Below are 8,986 nucleotides of genomic sequence, written 5' to 3'. Positions count from 1 at the left end.
ATCTTTTTCTAATAAAGGTATTGACTCTGAACTAGTCCCTTGTTTTAAATATAAGAGGTACACCGTTGCTAGAGGTGTTGGTGTACAGTTATACCTGGTTCTGTTTTCACAGAATTTGCAGTTTAAATGTTTTTAATAATGGTGCTTCAATTTGGGGTAGTTATGAATAAATTTGAATTTTGCTTTTAAATAGCAAAGATGTACAGTGAACTAGAATATATTTTTACATCCCTGAAAGATATCTTTAGTAGAAAACTCAAAACATCCTTCTGGTGAACACTGTGATCCTCTAGCGGGGACACAATGATGCAGAGAGCATTCGAGAACTTTTAACTCGTTTTTGGTCTTTAAATCCTGTACCAAGATTTCTTTTCCCTGATCTTGTCAGGTTACAGATGTATGTATTTCTGTGGGATGTGTAATATGTACAAGGGTTTTTAAGAAGTAAACTAATGGTTGAGCAGATGGTTTTCCCCTTTTGTCACATGTGGCAGATGTGGTAGCAAGTTTCTGCTGGGAGCCTCCTTTGTCAAAGATTGTGTAAAAGTGTTATCTCCAGCTACATATATCATAGCAGTACTTTGTGATTTATAACTTTCAAATACTGCCATCAGTTTATAGGTCAAGAAATTGAGTAAGGGGGTTAAATGACTTACCCCAGGCCGTCCGGCTCCATGTTGGAGCCGGCACAGGGAATCAAGGCCTCGGCCTCAGCGCCGCCTCGCTGTTGTGCCGCCGCGTGCATTCAGTAGGCACAGTGAGCTGCTCCGGGGTTTACTAAAATGCTCTCCGCCGAACGTTGGAAAACAACAAAGCTGCCGGTTCAGAGGCTCTGTGAGGTCCTCCTCGGAGGGCAGTGCTTGTAGTTGAAGCTGAAGATGCAGCGAGGGGGCTGTCTCCGAGTCTGTCGGGGTGGCCCGTGCGACGAGGCAGAGAAGGTGGGGAACCAGTCCCACACACTGAGCCACCTCCCAAGCACTGCTTCGTGCGGTTTGACAGGAGCTCGGCTGTAGGGGTAAAGAATTTAAAGTGATAACTTACCATATTCTATTACTAATTTTTAAGAAAAACAGAAGTTTACTGAAGTATTAAGGTACCAAATTAAGGTATTAAAACACCAGATTCTGTTCTGCCTCATCTGGAGTTACTAGCTAACTTATTTGAATGATGTACACAGTTAATCAGTTCATGAAAGTCTTCATCTCTACAAACACTTAGATCAATATTGACATTATGTGGGGTTCGAGGGGGAGGCCTGGCTTCTTAAAGTGTCCATAGTTAATGTCTGGTCTTAGCTGTGGAGATCTAGAAGCTGGGTCGTCCCCAACACCCAGAGTTTGATTCTTCGTTATCAAATTCACGAGAATTCCATATAGGGAGGTTCTGTATAAAAAGTACACGTTTCTGCCTTGCAGACCTGAACGTTGTTAGTTGGGTAATTTGTATTTCCTTTTTGAAAAGCCTTTAAGGGGAGCCAGTTTTTATTAATCAGAAGACTACTTGATAAGATTGGACTCAAAACAGTTGGTTTCTTTTTATTTTGGAAAATTTAAGACATACACATAGTAGAACCAGGATCATTAACTTCTAGTAAAACTCATCGCCAGTAAGATGCAGTGGTCAGTCTTATATCGGTAGTGTTTATCCCCTACCCCTATTATTTTCAGGTCTCAGACATACCATTTAATCTAAGTATTTCAGCATGTATCTCTGAAAGATAACTGACTTTTAACAGTTCACTGATTAAAGGAAATGGGGTGAACTTTCAAGTGTCCAGTCACGAGCTGGAGTCTGGTTTGGTAACTTGCTTCCTCTCTCTCTGCCTCTCGAGAGGACCCAGTCACTGAGTCCCCTGCTCTGGCATTCTCCCTGCCTCAACGTGGGGTCTCTTCCACATTGTATTCTGCCCCCTTGGTTAAGACTTTTTTCTTAAATCACAATGCAGTCATCTGTCAGTTTGAATTAAAACTCATTTCTTACCTTCTTCCGCTTATAACCAGCTAGTCACATCACCCAGTTTAGGGATTTGTGTCCTCTTCTTACACCGCCACTCATCGGTAGGAGGTCTCTCTGGATCCCTCTGTGTGAGTAGTGTCAGGGCAGCCGACCCACAGCCGAGGTCCGAGGGCACTTGGGCCACGTGCTCGTTGAAGTCAGCCATCTTCTGATTAAGTTTCCAGAGATGTTAAAATTAATCTAGGATAGAAGTTTTGGGGCTTGTGTCCATTCTATGCGTTTAAAAATGCACTATAGATGAACTGTGTGAATGTTTTCAAACATTTTTTTTCTAAAATGCATGAAACGGAAAATATACTTGAGAATTTATCGTGTACATTTTCTGTGGAATGAAATCAGGTTTTCAAGTTTCAGTTCAGACTGATTTTTAGTTTATGAAAGAACCCCAGTTGACTACTTTTTAGAAATCTTGTATTACTATGCTTGTACATGGTTAAAAAAAAAACAGTAGAAAAATAAAATTTTTAAAAGAATTCTAAAAAAGAATAATACATCACTGAAAGTGTTCAGTGATCCATGTCTTCCTTCTCCTGTCCCTTTCTGCTCCCTCTCCAGGGGCTGCGACTGTTACCTATTGCTCTTTCAAGTGGGTGTTCTGTGGGGAGGTGGGCCTTGGGGGCTGTGAGCATGTGTGTATAGTGTAGACTCTTAAAGTATGTGATGGTGTACCACATGTGCTGAGTACTGCTGTTTCACCCGTATTTTGAAACATAGCAGACATAAAGTACATTTCAAGTAAACCAGCACCGAGAAGTAAACGTGCTTTTCATTGTTGTGTCAGATTTTTAATTTTTATTTTTGAAATGAAGTTTGAGAGTTTCATAGTTGATCTGTTTCTTCCTCCTCATGCACCCCGAGTGAATCTGTTGTCAACAGGGATGAGGATGTTGGGGACGGTGGGACACTGTCTGACGGAAGTGGCTGTGCCGTCCCTTCTTTCGTGGCTCTTCGTCCCCAGTACTTGGGAGGAGCTCCAGGGGCGGGACACGTGTGTGTGCCAGGAGGTGGACGTAACGTGCTGTAACGGCAGTGTTTGTCATGGGAAGAACAGGAAAAAGCAAAAAAAAAAAAAAAAACTGGAAAGACCCCAAATGCTCATCAGTAGGCCACTGGGTCAACACTGGGATGTGCTCCTGCAGTGGACTCCACGGAAGTCAGGCTCAGCGACAGCCGCACATGGGAATGCAGATGAAACCTCTGGTCAGAAAAGCACATTACAGAAGAACACATCCACTAGGGCTCCATTTCCTTGAAGGTCAAAACCAGGCTGTGTTTACATGGTCTGTGGAAGAAACACACGGCGATGATGAACAAGTTTATGGTCATCCTTGGTGCTGGAGGGGGCCGAGCTGAGGAGCAGCCTGCAGAGGAACTGGTGGTGGTCGGTGCTCCGCGGCTGCTGCTGTACTCTGTGTGTCTGCTTTTGTTTGTATGCTCTTTCTTAATAAAATTTCAAGTTAAAGGGACAGATTTTGGTGAAGGTAGTGCCTAATAAAATGTTATACACAATGTATTTCATGGAGTGAACCCTCTTTCAATGTGTAAGACTTTAAATTCTTGTTTTCTAAGTGCGAAATTTAGGGTCTTAACTGTAGTTCTTTTAAAGCTAGAAACGGCCTTTCACCTTGATAGAATTTTCACTTGGGTGCCAGCGAAGGAGCCCGATGCTCTTGTTCAGCTGTTGAAGCAGCTTCCGAGGAAGCTTCCCTCAGGTTTGTGCTGGTCCTGGGAGGGGAGCCGCTGGGCAGTGAAGAGCTGTGCCCCGGCCGCTGGTCGGCCCTGCCTTCCCTGTGTTCCCTACGTGGTCACCTGGGCGCCTGCTCCTTTTTGGCCTGTTCTTCTAGTAGGGGTACCATTAAGTGTGAGACGTGCATCATTTGGCAGCGCCCCTCTGACCCCAAATGGGTCCCCTCTGTGAGCCCAGGTTGTAGCTATCAGCTTGTGCAAACATCCCTGACTGCTGTGACTCGGGCGCCTGTCCCTGAGGGACCTCAGCTCTGAGGGACAGAGGTGATGTGAGCAGTCCCAGTCACTCCACTGCAAGTTAACGGTGGGAAAGACCAAGAATTCTAGATGGTTTCGTATTTTATTTTAACCTAAGTATGTGTTACGAAACTGCAGGGGTGTCCAACCTGTGTCCAGGATGGCTATAATTGTGGCCCAACACAAAATTGTGTTCGCTTAAAATGTTAAGATTTTTTTGTGATTACATACATGTTGCGATGTATTTAATGTGTGGCCCAAGACAATTCTGCCGGTGTGGCCCAGAGACACCAAAAGGTCAGACACCCCTGCAAGAGAGTATTCTGGTATTTGATTCATGCCAGTGCTTTAAAAATCTTAAAATGGCCCTGGCTGAGGTGACTCCATGGATTGAGTGTGGGCTTGCAAAGCAAATGGTCACCAGTTTGATTCCCACTCAGGGCACATTTCTGGGTTGCAGGCCGGGTACCCTGTACGGGTTGCATGAGAGGCAGCCACACATTGATGCTTCTCTCCCTTTCTCCCTCCCTTCCCCTCCAAAAATAAAAAAAATCTTTAAAAAAAAAAAACAACTCCCAGTGGAATTGCCCTTACTCAGATTAGTTTTCATAGTCTGGGTGAAGTGAAAACTCGAGTTACAACTATTGAAGCACCTCACATTTTCATTAATGTGCAGCCTTAAGACTTCATGTTTATTATAGAAAAGTATTTTGACTCAGGCTGTGTGTAACAACTTGGAATTGGTTTTGAATTAGCTGATCCTTGCATTGATTGTATTGCTGCCCTTGCTGATCTTACTGTAATTAACCGCTAAGCAAAACCTGCGTAATGTTCTGCTAGAAATAAGCTTGGCTCCCAAAAGCAGTCTTCCAAATTCTGCCATGTTCACGGAAAGATAATCTAAAACCTCATTTTTGCACAACGATGATTTCAGGCCAATAATGTTACCAACCCTGAGCCCCTGCCTAACTTTCCACATTGAGAATACCTCCTGAAAGTGGCACTTGGGAGTTAACCCTTGTCCTTCCGCATCACAGTCCTCGGTACCACTGAGCATTGTGTGGAATTGGCTGGTGTCGGGTCCCACTGTCCTTTTGAAAACGTACCTTTGGCCCTGGCTGGCGTAGCTCAGTGGATTGAGCACGGGCTGCGAACCAAAGCGTCACAGGTTCCATTCCCAGTCGGGGCACATACCTGGGTTGCGGGCCAGGTCCCCAGTGGGGGCCATATCAGAGGCAACCACACACTGATGTTTCTCTTTCTCCCTCCCTTCCCCTCTTTAAAAATAAATGAAATCTTTAAAAAAAAAGGGACAATCAATAAAATATATTTAAAAAAGAAACATACCTTTGTGTGAGGGCACACTCAGTGCAGAGGTGCTCCAACTCTCAGAGGCCTGTGGAGGCTTCGCCCATTGTGTCCTCCGCCTGAGCAGGTGGTGGAGTGGAGAACTTGCCTTTGGATTTACGTCCCAAATCATCTCACCAGAGCGACGGTTGAAAAACGTACTGACTTTGAAGGAGGCCCGTGGATCACTGGCTGGACAGTGCAGTTAAGAGCATCAGCCTGATTTGCCAAGTTGTGGGTTTGATCCCTGGTTCAGGCACCTAACCAGAGTCAACCAATGAATGTATCAATAACTGGGCAATAAATGTTTTTCCTTCCCCCTTCCCCTCTAAAATAAAAAAAAAATTTTTTTGAGGGCCTTACACATACTGCAAATTGCAAATTCAGGTCTCAGGTTCACTCATTACATTCCATGTATTTATTTAGAACTTTCCCTCTCTGGCTCTGACTGGCGTGGCTCAGTGGGTTCAGCATTGTCCCGCAAATGGAGAGGAGTCTGGCTCAATTCCTGGTCAGTGCACATGCCTGGGTTGTAGGTTCAGTCTGGGGTTGGGGCATGTGTGAGAAGCGGCGACCCATGTTACCCTCTCTCCTTTCGCCTCTCTCTAAAAATTAGTAATAAAAATAAAACTTCCACTGGTTGGACGGTTGGGTGAGACAAGTGTTCATGTGATGCCTTGGTGCCCTTCCCCAACCTTAAATCTGAACTATCCAGAATTTGGAAATGAGGGACGACCTGTTTCTTGGCCTGCGGGAGACAGGAAGGCATCGTGCCTGCCTAGAATTCCCCAGAGTACAGGAGTAAGGGGTGTGGCCAGAAGACAGCGTGCCATGTTGTTGAAGTGGGAGTTGTTTGCACTTGGGTTTCTGGAAGCTCCAACGAAACGTGTAGCTCTGGGTCCTTGAGAAGCCACTGTGCTGAGCTGCACTTCACTCCCACGTGGCTCCTCCTACGCCCCCCAGGGCTCCAAGGTGAGAGGCAGGCCCTGGGAAATGGATACTACTCCAGTGTTTGGGGTCAGTGGCATGGAATCTTCAAACTCACTGTCCTAAGGAGTGATACTGACTGAAGGTGGAGAAAGCCGTTGCTGAGTTTGGTTTTGCAGCCTGGGGAGGGGCTGGAGACCTCACCTACACCAGTGTCGTCAGGTTTGGTATCTCCCGGATCAGTTGGCAGCTGTGGACTGGACCTTCCTGTAGGTTCACCTGAAAAGGTGCTAGCACAGGAAGAAGCTGAGCATTCGGCTCCCTGCCAGATGTGCCAGTGAAACCGGGACAGTGATCTCCACCGCCTGCCCTGCAGCTCCTCCTCAGGGGAAAAGCAGTAATTACTTTCGAGCTTGAGGAGTAATTTTCCTTAATCACAGCCCAAATCATCAACAAGAGCTGAGACATTATTTTTAAGTGGCACGTAACATCGGGGAGAAATATTTGTAATCTGTGTGCTTAGATTTCTACTTAAATATTTTCAGCACTGAGTGCTTTCTGTCCTCGCTTCTTTAGCAGTTACACAGGAGAGTTCCTTTATAAGGAGAAGTTTCTGGAGGGGAGGGAAAGGGACGAACACGACAGAGTACTCACAGTCTCCATCCCCCAGTAGGTTGAAAGCTTACTCTGCACAAGGCCACGTGCTAAACCCGGGAAATGGTTCAAACGACAAAAACCAGGTGGCCTCTGTCCTGGAGTGTACAAGCTAACAGGAGAGACGTACCCATCAAGTGGCCCAAAGTACATGTGGAACTACAATTGTGTGGTGTGGGCAAGACACACAATGTGGTGAAAGCATGGGAGGGTGTCCAGAAAGGAATCTGCAGGCTGGGGATTTGAACTGGCAACACAAGGATGAATCAGCTTAACTCGATCCAGAAGGAAGAGAGAAGAGCTTTCCAGGATCCAGGCAGGACCCCAAGTCGGAAATGACGGGACCCCACGTCAGGAGAGGCAGTGGCACTTTTGATGAAAGGAAGGCTCCAGCGTGGCTGTAGGGACAGTGTCACGGCGCAGGCTGCAGCTGGACGGTGGGAGAGCTGGCCTGTGCTGTCCCAAGATGAGATGCACCCTAGGTGTAAAATACACACTGGGTTTTGGTGTTTGGGTCAAGCAGATATGAAGTTAACCTGTTTTTACTTTTTAAAAAATATGTTTATTTTTAGAGAGGGGGGAGGGAGGGAGGGAAAAGAGAGGGTGAGAAACTTGGATGAGAAAAACCACTGTCAGTTGCCTTCCACACGCCTGCTCCCAACCAGGGACTGAGCCTACAACCCAGGCCTGTGACCTGACCAGGAATCAAAGCGGCGACCTTTTGGTTTTCAAGATGACGCCCAGCCGATGGAGCACACTGGTCAGGGCTGCTTTTACTTTTTTTTTTTTTTTTTTAGATTTTATTTATTTAGGACTTCCGGCCAAGATGGAGGCGTAGGTAGACACACAGCACCTCCTCGCACAACCAAAATAAGGACAACAATTTAGACATAAAAAACCAGTACTGACAGAAAACAACTGTATGGAAGTCTGACAACCAAGGAGTTAAAGAAGAAACACTCACCCAGACCTGTAAGAAGGGTGGAGACGGGCAGCCGGGTGGAGAGGACTCTGGGCAAGGTGGCAGCTGGCAGACCCGGCGAGGCGGCAGACTGGGGAGGGGCGCGGCACACAAGGCAGCTGGCAGACTGGGTGGTTCCACATTCGAGCGCAGATAAATCAGGAGAAACTGGGGAGCAAGACAGACCACGCAACCCAGGGTCCCAGCGCCAGGAAATAAAGCCTCAGCGCACTAACTGAAAACACCTGCGGGGGTTGAGGTGCTGGGAGAGACTCCCAGCCTCACAGGAGAGTTCGTGGGAGAGACCCACAGGGTCCCAGGACGTACACAAGCCCACCCACATGGGAGTCAGCACCAGAAGCACCCAGTTTGCTTAGGGGAAGCGGCGGAAGTGACTGAATCCAGCAGAGAGCAGAGCAAGCACCATTGTTCCCTCTCAGACCCCGCCCCCACATATAACGTCACAAACCAGAGACGTGGGTTGCCCCGCCCTGGTGAACACCTAAGGCTCCGCCCCTCACTGCATAACAGGTGCGTCAAGACCAAAAAAAAAAAAAAAAAGGTCCAAATGGAAGAACAGATCAAAGCTCCAGAAATAATACAACTAAGTGATGAAGAGATAGCCAACCTATCAGAAACACAGTTCAAAGCACAGTGATCAAGATGCTCACAGAATTGGTTGAATTTGGTCGCAAATTAGATGAAAAAATGAAGGCTATGCTAAGTGAAATAAAGGAAGATGTACAGGGAACCAATAGTGATGGGAAGGAAACCAGGACTCAGATCAATGGAGCGGACCAGAAGGAAGAAAAACATCCAACCAGAAAAGAATGAAGAAACAAGAATTCAAAAACATGAGGAGAGGCTTAGGAACCTCCAGGACATCTTTAAACATTCCAACATCTGAATTATAGGGGTGCCAGAAGGGGAAGAGGAAGAACAACAAGTGGAAAAGATATTTGAACAAATAATGAAGGAGAATTTCCCCAATCTGGCAAAGGAAATAGACTTCCAGGAAGTCCAGGAAGCTCAGAGAGTCCCAAAGAAGTGGGACCCAAGGAGGAACACACCAAGGCACATCATAATTACATTACCCAA

At 46.3% G+C, this 8,986-nt stretch overlaps 1 long non-coding RNA gene across 2 annotated transcripts; it reads right to left on the bottom strand.

The window, feature by feature from the left end:
* Nucleotides 1-91: 91 nt before the first annotated feature.
* LOC123816868 lies at nucleotides 92-8,105 on the bottom strand. Of its 2 annotated transcripts, none has more exons than XR_006785352.1 (3): nucleotides 7,892-8,105; nucleotides 5,347-5,606; nucleotides 92-3,298 (listed from the first exon to the last, which is right to left on the bottom strand). It is a non-coding gene; the product is annotated as an uncharacterized LOC123816868 (long non-coding RNA). The 2 variants fall into 2 exon arrangements; XR_006785353.1 differs by lacking the exon at nucleotides 7,892-8,105 and adding an exon at nucleotides 6,478-6,615.
* Between the last annotated feature and the right edge of the window lie 881 nt (nucleotides 8,106-8,986).

Source organism: Phyllostomus hastatus, unplaced genomic scaffold (assembly GCF_019186645.2).
Source record: "Phyllostomus hastatus isolate PE091 unplaced genomic scaffold, TTU_PhHast_1.1 phas_contig_210, whole genome shotgun sequence".
Lineage (NCBI taxonomy): Eukaryota > Metazoa > Chordata > Mammalia > Chiroptera > Phyllostomidae > Phyllostomus > Phyllostomus hastatus.
The sequence above is the reverse complement of the archived record's forward strand: the minus strand, read 5'-3'. Positions and strand labels throughout refer to the sequence as shown.